General features: G+C 41.5%; 1 long non-coding RNA gene across 1 annotated transcript in view; it reads left to right on the top strand.

The window, feature by feature from the left end:
* The window catches only part of LOC126199123 (uncharacterized), a 370,186-nt gene that overhangs the window by 224,077 nt on the left and 131,213 nt on the right, over window positions 1-14,896 (top strand). Inside the window, exon 2 of the long non-coding RNA XR_007540123.1 lies at window positions 12,708-12,908. This is a non-coding gene — a long non-coding RNA (uncharacterized LOC126199123). The remainder of the gene's footprint in view (window positions 1-12,707; window positions 12,909-14,896) is intronic.

Raw genomic sequence — 14,896 nt, 5'->3', positions numbered from 1 at the left:
TGGTAACTGCTGTTTAGAAATCGAATATATTCTTATAGTACTCACGACAAATTGGATGGATGTATTTATTTCCTGAAGGTTTTTCCGCTTTTCAAATTTTATTTCATAATCTTCTCGATGTAGTGGCTGCAGGAGAGGTATTGACAGGTGACCAGTGTTGTGCGTCCTAAAATCCGCTTCAATAAACTCAAGAGCACGCTTTCAGCAAACAACTAAACTGCACTGCTAGAGCATTTTCTTTGCTGATTCTGATCCTATAATATTGTTCCACTGTATTATGTTTCATTGAGCGTCTTTAGCAACTTCGTCCTTTACTATGAAATCCATGGCTTTCATTGAAACAAAGTTTCCTGTTTTCATTTCCACTACTGATAACATTGGGCTGACCGTCTTCACTGTTTCTATCCTGTCCTGGGGAACAAATACATGTTTCAAGTGTTTCTTTGCATTATCACATTCCATGTACGCATGGCCTGGTTCAAGGAACTTATGTTCTGTAGTGTCGGTATGCTGATTTTGTGCCAAGATGTACATCCGCTATCTCAAAGCAGGACATATTTATGTTAACAGAATCTTCCGTCGGTTCTCGGTAGAACAACATTGTAATAAATGAAAAGCACCAGTTTGCTTTTGTTCTACAATATTACTTTTATTGTTAACAGGTTTTCGGCTTACAAGGCCATCTTCAGACATACTTAAACATGCGTTAAAAATTAATAGAACTAATCTTAAGAGCATGCAAATTTGCTACTGCATTGCTTTAGAAAAAAGTATATCTGAAGTTTCATTAAAGACAGCAGCAGTTCTTTCGTCCACTTGTTCTAGTTGTATTCTAAATGCAGTCCTGGCATTGGCTTAGAGCTTAAATTTTATATCACAGAATGCAGAGGTATGCAAGAAATCGCTTGTAATTCTTTTACTGTGAAGAAATCTACAAATTAGCTTTACAAACGTGTGTTTAGGTCATTTCCTTATGAAACGTCGTTTGTATCGATTGTACTCTCAGCCTCTCAGTTGTGAGGTATGACTCCATAACGTGTACTATGTCAGTAGAGTGACTGTGTGAAGACTCTATCTGGCTGTGTGAGATGTGTTATATTTGGCCAACCCCTAATCACGGCAAGATTCGATTACCCAACATATCACCTCCTGTTCGCCTTACTGAACAAAGCTAATCTTTCGTTGCTGAGTTAATTCTATCTAACTTGCTTTTCTTATTGTTTTATTTTAACTCCTCATCGTCGTGTGTTTCAAACAAGTGAGGTTATACTCCCACCTGCTTCGAGACAACCAATCATTACTCACCCCTCTTTTATTTCTTCTTCTTCTTCTTCTATCATCCCTTCCTCCTCCTCCTCCTCTTACTCCATCCCATTATACAACTATACCTCGGACGGCATTACTATGTCAGTTTCCATCGACCTATATACGCACGATGCTGTTCATTTCGGTTCTTCTCCTCACTGTTAAATGATTCTATTTATATATTTTCGCACCTTTTATATTAACTGTCCGTATCATTCTTCTAGTTATACCACAGTACTAATGGTACCAAAGCTAACTGCTAACCATTCTCACTTGTGAACATATTTTTGCTTCATGATATTTCATGCAACGGGCAATGTTTTTAAAAATCCTACGACGCATTGAGGATTGATATGAGACATGTTGATACGAAGTCAGTCATCAACCCTCTGAGATCTTAAACAAATTCTCAGTGAGTACTTTCCCACGATTTTAACGTCACATTAAAATCATTGTTATACCGATAATTTTTTCCTGATTGAAAATTTAATTTAAGGAAAACGGTGAATGTAAATCTTTCAGTAATCTCTAATATGCGAGTAATTCAATTGTACATCTTGAGCTGTCATTGTTTTAAATGATCTTTTAGAATTTGTAGAGACTTTCCCGCCTTTATAAGAAATTGACGTGATGATATGTTTCACTAAATTTCCGCGACGGGTTTCGGCTTACGCTGCAAACGCACTTCCAAAGTCAACATCCGTCGGCTGCATTAGCAGATCAAACAGTTTTATCGCCCATTAACTGTGATGGGCAAAACGAGCCGTCCGCTTTGCGCTCCGCCCACACTTCTGCAGCTTGTCGGTAATTACCTGCTTCAGACTTCGTTTTACGCAGTAATCTTGAAATATTCAGTCTCCGTTCGCAGATAGCAGTGCATGGTCCATGGACGGTTTTAGAATCGTCTGCCGTTTTATGACACGCCTTTGGTTAAATTTGTCCTGTTGTGCAATATTTTCTTTATTATTGAAACACCGTTTCTCTCCAAAAATTTACCTCTTGTGTGGTACACAATTACATAGCTTCAGCAACAACTAGCCGTGTTTTTATGGAACAGAATCAGTAAACTAGGAAGGCCTACCTTGGTTTCGCTCGGAATATGATCTGCACCAAGTAAAACCTTATCTTGTGCTATGCTGTCTTCCACAACCCCGAGGTAATGGTTATGTGTGTGTGTGTGTGTGTGTGTGTGTGTGTGTAGCAATGACAACCTGCTAGCTGTGATGCTACCAAGTGTATACACGTGTTAACCACACAGTAGCTACAATATTGCCGCCCACCACCACTACTGTCTGTGGTAAATCCGGACCTAAGTGATATGCCAAGGAAAATAACAGCAGAGCCATTTTGCTGCAGTATTGAGATTTTGCCAGAATCTACTGATGCAAATGGAAAGCGTTGCAGCATGAAGCTTGGCTCTGAGCACTATGCAACTCAACTTCTGAGGTCATCAGTCGCCTAGAACTTAGAACTAATTAAACCTAACTAACCTAAGGACATCACACACATCCATGCCCGAGGCAGGATTCGAACCTGCGACCGTAGCGGTCACGCGGTTCCAGACTGAAGCGCCTTTAACCGCACGGCCACACCGGCCGGCCAGCATGAAGCATCATACTAATATTAATCAAATTTTGATAAGATTTTCACTACATAATGGATACTAAAATGATTTCATTCCGTTCTGAAATAGTGTGCATCGACAACATCAACGCGTTGTCTGCCCGTCTCTAGTACATATACACTATTGTGTACGTTGTGTAATGAAAGTGGTTCAAATGGTTCAATTGGCTCTGAGCACTATGGGACTTAACTTCTGAGGTCATCAGTGCCCTAGAACTTAGAACTACTTAAACCTAACTAACCTAAGGACATCACACACATCCATGCTCGAGGCAGGATTCGAACCTGCGACCGTAGCGGTCGCGCGGTTCCAGACTGTAGGGCCTAGAACCGCTCGGCCACCCCGGCCGGCAATGAAAGTGGTTTCAGAGTTCTACTAAAATACTGGCTCTGGAAGTCGGAACTGTGGTTCGACCCACACTCCTTCCAATAGTGTGTCTAATAACCACTGCGCCGCCTTGCTCTGCCAGTAGTATGAATTTCATATTGTAGAATGCGAAATTTACTCTAGCTAAACTGAGTCGGATTGTGAAACTGTCAGCAGAAAGTACTACTTTACCATGGTTCCGTAATACAATACGAAACAATAAATACGAATTGGACTAGAACAAACTACTGTGCAGAGATCAGAATAAAAGTGCCACCGAAAATAGTTTCCGGGCCTCGGCAGGCGAGAAAGTTAGACACTGGAGGTGACGCCTGGGTGTTTACTTGGCGGCTTAAAGACGAGCGGGAATTGGCTTGAGGCGGTGAGGGGGGGAGGGGGGGGGGGAGAAGAAGCCGCAGACTATACCCTGAACCAAGGCCTTGACTGGCTTCCTGTCTTTAACCCGGAAACGTGTTGACCGCGTGTGAATCATCCCACAGTGTGGCTTTGGTTTCGTGAAAACAAAAGCAACATCTGAGTTAATAACATGTTCTGAAACTGTAAAATTACTAGCACATATGACAAATTATGCGCGAATTTAAAGAAGGTCTTACAAAACTCAGGTTATGATTATAATAGATATAAAGTGTTTTACGCCTAATTTCCGTTCAGTAATTTCTCCGTAAAACATCATAGTTTGCAGACATGAATAAAACATGCCCCACTGATGATTACATAAATACGTCTGGGAAATAAGCACAAATCGCATTGTCCGGATAATTTGGACGAACCTAATTCTGAGAATAGATCTCATTTTACTGCCAAAATTTATTTTATAGAGTTAAGTTGTGGATGATAAAAAACATCTTGAATGCGTAATTTATGACGAGAAAGCACCATCAAGTTGTGTACGTCACTAATTAATGTGAAACTGCTGTTTTATGGACCTGTATCGCTGCATACTGGTATCATTCTGTATAATCATTTTAAAATCTGTCGCTCTCTCACTGAGGCTGTATGTAGCCTTTCCATTATTGAAGTAGATGTAATTAGATTATAATGTTTGTATTAATCTGGGGAGGGGGCGTAGTGAAAACTTCCATATCAAGATTGCATTCGCCTCGCTCGCGTGTGTGACGATACCGGAGCAGGATTTTCACTTTTCGTCAGAACAGGCTTTTGGAAAGCAAACAGAAATAGTGGCGCGATTATCTGCCGGTAAGCTGTTACTAGGATTCGTCTAATCCTCCCTGAAGCAAAAGCTGCTTATGGTAACTATAATAAAATGAAGGAACTGCTGAAAGATAAGAAATGGGACCTAGATAAATTGAGAGGACTAAAGATGTTTTAGAGTTATAAGGGTAGTATTAGGAAAATATCGCCTGAAATAGGGGAAAGAAGTACAATAATTGACGAATGGTTATCTTCTATAGATGAACACTGAAGAAAACAGATAATCAACGTAACAAAAAAGGCCCTTGAAGGTCATCAATAAATCCACCGATAACAGATGAAATATTCAATATAACTGACGAAAGAAGAAAAACATATAAATGCATCAAATGAAACATACTGAAGTCGAAAGACACCTGAACGTTTTATTTATTGTAAAATTACATTCGACTCTTCAATGTGGATTTGTAGCATGTAAATATCTTATTGTTTGCAAATGAAAGTTTCATAATCATCCCTTTCATGCTATAGTAATGTAAAGTTTAAAGAACTCATTTCGGTCTGTTTACAGAGCAAGAATATGTGTCGCTGTTAAACAAGTTTCAACATGTTATAAGCTTTGTTAAGTGCAGTTTCCTGTTACCTAATATTCATCTTCAAACTTGAGAACTCCATGGGACTTTTTATGCGGAAGACGCCTCGTCCTGTGACGTACATGAAGTCGTAACAGATACGAAATCGTCCCTGTTTTCACAATTTTATTGCCAAACCTTAGTTTTTATTTCTGCTCCCTGTGTGTTAATTTTGGTTTTTCAATTACTCGTTGGGTTTCTTTATTGCTCGCTCTATGTACAGATTGAGTAACATGGGGATAGACAACTGACCTTCCTCACCGTATTACTGCCTCAGTTTCGCATTTTTCTGCTGTGAGAACTACAGTGTAGAAGTCCATACACTAAAGAGGACCGCTACAAATCACATTGAAATGTTGGTTGCCTAATTGTATTCATGTTTTATAATGTCGCAGGCAACACTCGAAAGGATTTTATTGAAACTGACACAGATCATGGTTCAAATGGCTCTGAGCACTATGGGACTTAACATCTATGGTCATCAGTCCCCTAGAACTTAGAACTACTTAAACCTAACTAACCTAAGGACAGCACACAACACCCAGCCATCACGAGGAAGAGAAAATTCCTGACCCCGCCGGGAATCGAACCCGGGAACCCGGGCGTGGGAAGCGAGAACGCTACCGCACGACCACGAGATGCGGGCACACAGATCATGTAAGCTTATGAACAGAGCTGGCTCTGGCAAAACTATGGTTCGGTGGTTTTGGTACACAACATAAATGGCGTAGAAAACTGCATTTTATAAGTAATAAGAGTTCGTTGACCTCGTAACTTCTGTGCCTTTATGTAACCAAAGCAGTTACTTTTGATGCAAGTACAGGTTAAATGCACAAATATAAAAAGACATATCTAATATTGTTGTCATTTTGTTCTCAATGGAATGTTCTTCGTCGTGATCTAATGCAAGAGTTAACTATTATTACTGATAAATGCAAAAGTTATTTATGAATAACAGAAACATGTTGGACGAAGTATTGAAGCGATGTCTGACATATTGTTGTTTTGTGGTTTCCTTTACTTTTCCGTTTTGTTGAGGCAGTTGCATTTTCTGGAACTGTAAGATAAATCTGTATCATTCCCTTTGTTTTTACTACATCTGTCGGGTTCATGCTATAAACCAAACATTTTCAAATAAAACTTGAATTTAATATTTACAATATCAATTTTGCTATAAATGCTGTTTATTTTTGAGTAACAGACAGGAAGATAGCTATGAAGAACGACAATGTTCTATAGAATACCCAGCCCTTTATACTGTATATCGACAATCATTTTCTAAACGGTACACCGCTTCCGGGTTTTCGTGGAATCTAGTAAGATAGCAATCCCATACATAAAGAAAGAGTTCGTTATGAGATAAGACCTAATAGGTATGGAAGACACATAACGTTCTGGTTACGCAGGTACCAGCTTAACTAACCAAAGCGACGCTTAGTTATGTTAGTCTACGCTAACCTACGCTAGTTTTACAACCCTACCTACGAGCTTACACTATCTCATTGTTTGCACATGGAGTTACGTAAGTGCTGGTTTCATGTAACAAAAATTACAAATTTAAAGAATTCGTTTCGACATGCTTGTAGTTAAAGACGATGTATAACTTGAAGTGGGCTGCTGTAACAATTTTCAATACGTTATAAAATTTTGTACCTGCATTTTGTTCTCAGCCTGCATTCCAATTCAAAATGGATAGGTGATGTAGCTTCATCTTTTCTTTACTTTTTTTTTCAGGTGATAGATCATTGATGTTGTGACGTAAATTAAGTGTTAACATCTGCCGACAGAAAAAAGTTTCTTTATTAAATACGTTTGTAACTGAGGCGGCAATTTTCTGTTTTTCTTGTATTTCATTAACGTACCCATCCGCAGATTCAGGGGATCGATCATTCCTGTTGTAACGTAAAATAAGTGTTAACATCTGCAGACAGGCAGTAGTTTTTTTACTAAATTACGTTTGTAATTGAGGCGACAATTTTCTGTTTTTCTTGTATTTCATTAACGTACCCGTCCGCAGAGAAGTGGACTCGTGCCGACCGTTAACTTCATCCGGGGAACCCCCTGCGAGGGTCGCCTGGTTAGCGACGTAACAGTGCCGGCCGCCCACGCCGCAGCGCAACGGGACGCGTCGCCGGCGCCGATGCTGGGGTTATTTATCTGGCCGGGAACTGGCGCCGCTAACAAGCAGGTCTTCGGCACTCGTTATCCCGGCTGATGGGCCTCCACGGGGCCCCGCAAAGCCCGCGGCCATTGCGCGGCTCCCGTGTCTGCGTAACAACGCACCGAGCAACAAGTGCTGCCACCTGTACCTCCCCGTCCACTTGCACACCGTTGTCGCTAGAACACCAGCACTTACTGCGGTACTCGTAAAGTCTTAATAACCACCTTGATAAAAGTAAAGTCACGTAATAAATTTCCTGTGAGTTTGCTCTTACATGTCTGCTGCCCTTCCACACAACGAAATACCAGCGCCACAGTACCGCAGGACACTTCTAGAGAAGCCAAAACAAAATAGTGAAGCCCAGTGCTGAGTCGTAAGGTTCGTAGCAATTGCTTTTCTCAGTCTGAAGAGGAACAACGCTGCAAGGTTCCTTGCTGAATTGTTGGAACTGTGCGGCAACAACCCTCCGTCATATGAGGCGGTGTCTCAGATGTTTCTACTGAGTCTATGCACGAAGTGTTAGGCTATCTCTCTGCGAAGGACTGGGAGTAGTAACACTTGTTCGTCCTCCGCTAGAGCATTTTTGTACCGTTTTGGATCCTGAAGGGGGTAGAACGTCAAACGGGCCGACTCGGAGCAGGAGAGGCACCACAGGACTTTTTGATTTTTACTGTCTATACTTTTACAAATAAATTCATAAAACTTTCTCAGGAAGACCAGGAAGGATTCAGGTTTCACAATCATAGCAGTGGAACTTCAAAAACATAATAAAATAATTATTTTTACATGTGAAATTTCATCATTTTTTTCCCTTACTATTGGCTGCATTTGTTGCTATAGGTACACTTTTCTTCATAAGTAAGAGAGATTCTGCGATGAATTTTGCACAGCATACAAACCATGCTTACAGCTGTATGAAACTGTAGAATTTATTTAATTTATGAAAAAATGAATGAGCTGTTACATTTTAAACTTCAAGTTTAGAAAAATCTCAAATTTTACAGTTAATAACATCGATTTTTACAATAGTTTTTAATAGATTTGGAAAATTCTAGAGTTTCATACACCTGTAAGTATGGTTTGTATGCTGTGCAAAATTCATCGAAGAATCTCTCTTACTTATGAATAAATATGTACCTATAGCAACAAATGCAGCGAATAGTAAATGATGAAATGTCACACGTAAAAAAAATTATTTTGCTATGTTTTGGAACTTGCACTACTACGATCCTGAAACCTGAATCCTTCCTGGTCTTTCTGACAAAGTTCTATGAATTTATTTGTAAAAGTACAGACAGTGGAAATTAAAATGATCCTGTGGTGCCTCTCCTGCTCCATGTCGTCACGTTTGACGTCCTACCCCCTCAACAAATGAGATTGATGGATGATATCGAAAAAGTATAAGGAAAGACAGCTAGCTTTCTACACTATAGGACAAAAAAAGGACGAACGATGAAGAAATTATCCGAATAAGACAGAAGTCGGTAGGTGTGATGTACAAATGGTTCAAATGGCTCTAAGCACATTGGGACTTAACGTCTGAGGTCATGAGTCACCTAGAACTTAGAACTACTTAAACCTAACTAACCTAAGAACATCACACACATTCATGCCCAAGGCAGGATTCGAATCTGCGATTGTAGCGTACAGTCATGCATATCGTACCAGGGTTAACACTGAATCCAGGACTTCCCTGCACGTAGAACTCACCACATCGACAGTTGTGAAGGTAATTTCAGGCATGCACAAAGTAAGTGCAAGAGGTCCATTACTCTTTACAGTAAATGTAAATGATCGAGTGGATAGCGTCGTAAGCTCCATGAGGCTGTTAACAGATGACGAGGCTCAGCGAACTGCAAGATGACCAGCAGATAATTGATGATTGGTACAGGAACTGGCAGTTTACCCAGAAAGTAAATAAATGTAACCTATCGCACAAAATAGGTGAAGAAATCACTACTGCACGATTACAATATTGGCGGGAAATCATTGGAAGTAATACCTGCCATAAAATTATAGGAGTAACTACTCGCAGCGACTGAAAGTCAAATGACTACATAACCACATAAACAAACCGTAGAGAAAGGAAGATGTCAAGCTGAGATTCATAGGAAGTAGGTTAAGGAAATGTAATTCATCCATGGAAGAAGTGGTCTGCAGAGAATGTTCGACAGGCTGTTGAGTACTCTTTTTTTGGGACCCTTACCAGGTTGGATTAATAGAAGAGATAGCGAAGATTCAACTCTGAGCGGTCACGGGATGGTTTAGCTGGCGCGTCACAATTTGGAGATACTCAACAAACTTCAATGACGGAAGCTGCAAAAGAGGCTTAGTGCATCACGTAAAATTTTGCTGTCGAAATTCTGGGAGAGTACGTTCGTGGAGGAGTCGGACAACATATTACTCTTACGTCCTCTTAAACACGTCTCGCGAAATAATCACAATGAGAAAATTCAAGCAATTTGCGCTAATAAGGAGGTTTTATTTTAGTTAGTGTTTCTTCCAAATTATAATGTTATTTCTTTTCGTCTCTTGGAGGCTTCAATCAATGTTAAAGGTGAGTTAAATTTAGTTCTAATCAAAATGTGTGGACTCCAAGCTTATTCCCAATCACCGGGCTTTATTGAGCTATTTTAGCACCACAACGACGAGACAATGACTCGCAACAATAATCTATTACTGTACTGGGAAAATCTGAACAATTAACAGACAGGTCCCACTGTACAACCACCATTTTAGACTTCCGCTATGACAAGTACTAGTGCCTGTTTGTAAATTAGTTCAATAACTTTGAGCTCTCTGCTCAATAAGAGTCCTAAATACACATTTCCACAACTATGGCAATCATACTATTACCTCAGTGGGTCCCGTACAGCCATTAAAATCACAATCACTCGCCAGAGGGGTGTGCTAACCAGGACTACACATATATACAGGGTGAGTCACCTAACATTACCGCTGGATATATTTCGTAAACCACATCAAATACTGAAGAATCGACTCCACAGACCGAACGTGAGGAGAGGGGCTAGTGTAATTGGTTAATACAAACCATAAAAAAATGCACGGAAGTATGTTTTTTAACACAAACGTACGTTTTTTTTTAAATGGAACTCCGTTAGTTTTGTTAGCACATCTGAATATATAAACAAATACGTAATCAGTGTCGTTTGTTGCATTGTAAAATGTTAATTACATCCGGAGATATTGTAACCTCAAGTTGACGCTTGAGTACCACTCCTCCGGTGTTCGATCGTGTGTATCGGAGAGCACCGAATTACGTAGAGATCCAAAGGGAACGGTGATGAGCCAGAGTCAAAAACACAAAGCATGGAGTGGAAGCACACCAACTAACCTGTCAAGGAAAAATTCAGAACTCAAGCACCAGCAGGAAAAGTCATGTTGACGGTGTTTTGGGATGCTGAAGGTCTAGTTTTTTGCAATTACCTCGAAGAGGAGCGTGCAATGAACAGCCAATACTACTCGGATTTGCTTTTAAAGAAGGTAAAGCCATGCATGAGAGAGACGTCGTGGATCTCAGAGGAGGGGTGTGATTCTCTGGCAAGAGAACGCAGTCCTCTTATAGCTCAGCTAACCCATGAAACCATCGACAAAGTGGGGTGGATAGTACTGCCTCATCCCCCTTAAAATGGTTCAAATGGCTCTAAGCACAATGGGACTTAACAACATCTGAGGTCATTAGTCCCCTAGACTTAGAATTACTTCCCGAGGCAGGATTCGAACCTGCGACCGTAGCAGCAGCGCGGTTCCGGATCGAAGCGCATAGAACCGTTCGCCCACAGCGGCCAGTCTCAGCCCCCCCCTTTTTTTTTTTTTTTTTTGGTCATCAGTCTACTGACTGGTTTGATGCGGCCCGCCACGAATTCCTTTCCTGTGCAAGCCTCTTCATCTCAGAGTAGCACTTGCAACCTACGTCCTCAATTATTTGCTTGACGTATTCCAATCTCTGTCTTCCTCTACAGTTTTTGCACTCTACAGCTCCCTCTGGTACCATGGAAGTCATTTCCTCATGTCTTAGCAGATATCCTATCATCCTGTCCCTTCTCCTTATCAGTGTTTTCCACATATTCCTTTCCTCTCCGATTCTGCGTAGAACCTCCTCATTCCTTACCTTATCAGTCCACCTAATTTTCAACATTCGTCTATAGCACCACATCTCAAATGCTTCGATTCTCTTCTGTTCCGATTTTCCCACGGTCCATGTTTCACTACCATACAATGCTGTACTCCAGACGTACATCCTCAGAAATTTCTTCCTCAAATTAAGGCCGGTATTTGATATTAGTAGACTTCTCTTGGCCAGAAATGCCTTTTTTGCCATAGCGAGTCTGCTTTTGATGTCCTCCTTGCTCCGTCCGTCATTGGTTATTTTACTGCCTGGGTAGCAGAATTCCTTAACTTCATTGACTTCGTGACCATCAATCCTGATGTTAAGTTTCTCGCTGTTCTCATTTCTACTACTTCTCATTACCTTCGTCTTTCTCCGATTTACTCTCAAACCATACTGTGTACTCATTAGACTGTTCATTCCGTTCAGCAGATCATTTAATTCTTCTTCACTTTCACTCAGGATAGCAATGTCATCAGCGAATCGTATCATTGATATCCTTTCCCCTTGTATTTTAATTCCACTCCTGAACCTTTCTTTAATTTCCATCATTGCTTCCTCGATGTACAGATTGAAGAGTAGGGGCGAAAGGCTACCGCCTTGTCTTACACCCTTCTTAATACGAGCGCTTCGTTCTTGATCGTCATCCCCCTTACAAACCTGATTTAGCGTCTAGTGATTTCCATTTGTTTGGTTGCACTGTAGGAGGCATTACATAGGAAAAGGGGCCAGGAAAACGAGGACGTGAAAAGTTTGTGGTAAATTGGTTCAAACATCAAAATAAGGGGTTCTTTACAGCCGGAATAAAAAAGCTTGTAGCCCGTTGGAACAAGTGCATAAATGTTCAAGGGGGTTATGATGAAAAATAGAAAAAATATTGTTTTGTAAAAATAAACGCTTTTTTCCCCAGACAAATTTGTCTCTTTAATCATTCAATGACACTCGTACATTTAAAAAATAAAGAGTTATAGGAAAACCTCATAGTAACGTATATTTTTAAACTCCGTCCGCACAGGCCTTGCAAGGCCCAACGGTAGCGACCGGCCGCCGTGTCATCCTCAGGCCACAAACGTCACTGGATGCGGATATGGAGGGTCATGTGGTCAGCACACCGCTCTCCCAGCCCGACAGCGCTTAACTTCGGTGATCTGACGGGAACCGGTGTAACCACTGCGGCAAGGAAGTTGGCGTAACATATATTTCAGTTCTTCAAATTTTCTCAATGACTAATCCAGCTGCTAGCACAATTAGTTAAGACCACTTAACTGCCGCAGCAGCCTGCTGATAGCTCAGGGTGTGTGTTGCTCTGTGTTGCAGACGGCCTGACCGCAGACAGCCGCGACAGCGCAGCAGGACCCGCAGCAGACTCGCGAGCGCCCAGCCGCCGTAGCTGCGCCACCGCGAGGCCATCGCCAGCCAGGGCTGCTTCCACTCCTGCAGGCCACACACCGCCGCCAACATTTCCTTCACCAGCTTCAAGCAGTCCTTCACCTCCAATGTCAACTACCTGAAACGGAGGTGAGCATCCCTACTTGTCCAATCACATGAGTCTTCTTCCACTCCGTGTTTCATAGCGCAAGGACTTTCAAACAGTCCACGCGAGTTCTGCATGCTGTTGTGGCCCTCAAAATACCGTGACATAGCTTCCACTCCGACGCAGTTCAAGAGGCATTTGCCATACTAACAGTCGGCTTTGACCAGTATTGTAATGGTAATGGCTACTGTCACGTCATTTCTCGGATTTTAAGAAAAATTATATTTTTAATCTTTGTTAGTTATAAGAAGCAAAATAGGTTTCGGAGGGAATACAAACTCTAATCAAGCTTATCCCTTACGGATGTTCAAGAAACCGTGACTATTTATTCAATATAAACACAGAAAACAGCAACTAGTCACTTTTTTGAAATATTTATTACAGAACCATTTTACAACCTTTTCAGGCTCATCTGCGGATAGTACATACGAGGTTACATACCTACAGTGTTTTTGAAAAAGAAGTCCCTAGTTTTAATGTGTCCTATAATCTGTACAAAGTGACGTACACTATTATAGTTTGTGGTGTTTGATTCATCAACTCTCCAAGTTTGTCTCCCCTGCAGTTGGCAGGTCTGCCTGGCCTTTGAGACGGCACAAGTACTGTTTCTTTCCTCTGTTCCCTCAGTTCTCTCCAGGCGTGCTTGCAGTGCAGTGCAGAGCAACTTAGCAACAATGTACACTCCGCAACAGGAACTGCAGTGTGTTATTTGGGTTGTCAAAACTGAGTCAGTTATTCAGCATCAACTTGACTCTCCCAAAGTTAATGCTGGTGGGGTTTGATGGAAGTTCGTGTGATTGCTGCTCTCATTTTTGTAGCAAAAACAGTAAGCGGGGACGTTAACTGTGACATGTCGACAGAGTACGTCTTTCCTTAAATGGACGACACTGAGGCGGAAAAGGGGCTTGTGTTTTTCCAACAATATGGCGCACCACCTCACTACAGTAACAATGCGCGTGCGGCTCTTGACACTCGCTTTCCAGGAAGGTGGCCCAGTACCTTGGTCATCACAAAGCCCAGACTTAACCCCACCGGACGTTTCACTTTAGGGCCACATAAAAAATGTTGTCTGCAGCCAAAAGATCAGAGACATCAATCATTTACGGGAAAGATTCGTCGCGGCGGTTGGGACAGGTACACCTGAAATGGTGGTGAATACGTGGCGAGAAGTGGAATATCGTCTCGACGTGTGCAGGGCGACAAATGCATCCCACGTTGACATCAATTAACATTAAACAAAAGTTGATATATACTCACTGATGTAATTTTTAATTAATTTCCCCATTATACTTAAAACTAAAAAATGGTTCAAATGGCTCTGAGCACTATGGGACTTAACATCTATGGTTATCAGTCCCCTAGAACTTAGAACTACTTAAACCTAACTAACCTAAGGACATCACACACAACCATGCCGGAGGCAGGATTCGAACCTGCGACCGTAGCAGTCGCGCGCCTCCGGACTGAACGCCTAGAACCGCTAGACCACCGCGGCCGGCACTTAAAACTAGAGAATTCTTTTTCAAACACCCTGTATTTCCAAGGATAATGCCAGGTTGCTGTTCTGTGGTGAAGCATGTTCCTTCTCCTTGTCACAGCGCCGTCAACCATCGTTACGCTTTCAATTAGGCCTATACAGGGTGGTCCATTGATAGTGACCGGGCCAAATATCTCACGAAATAAGAATCAAACGGAAAAACTACAAAGAAAGAAACTCGTCTAGCTTGAAGCAGAGAACCAGATGGCGCTATGGTTGGCCCGCTACATGGCGCTGCCCTAGGTCAAACGGGTATCAACTGCGTTTTCTCAAATAGGAGCCCCCATTTTTATTAGATATTCGTGTAGTACGTAAAGAATTATGAATGTTTTAATTGGACCACTTTTTTCGCTTCGTGATAGATGGCGCTGTAATTGTCACAAACGTATAAGTAATTGGTATCACGTAACATTCCGCCAGAGCGGACGGTATTTG

This window comes from Schistocerca nitens, chromosome 8, assembly GCF_023898315.1.
Source record: "Schistocerca nitens isolate TAMUIC-IGC-003100 chromosome 8, iqSchNite1.1, whole genome shotgun sequence".
Lineage (NCBI taxonomy): Eukaryota > Metazoa > Arthropoda > Insecta > Orthoptera > Acrididae > Schistocerca > Schistocerca nitens.
This window is presented reverse-complemented; position numbering and strand designations above follow the sequence as displayed.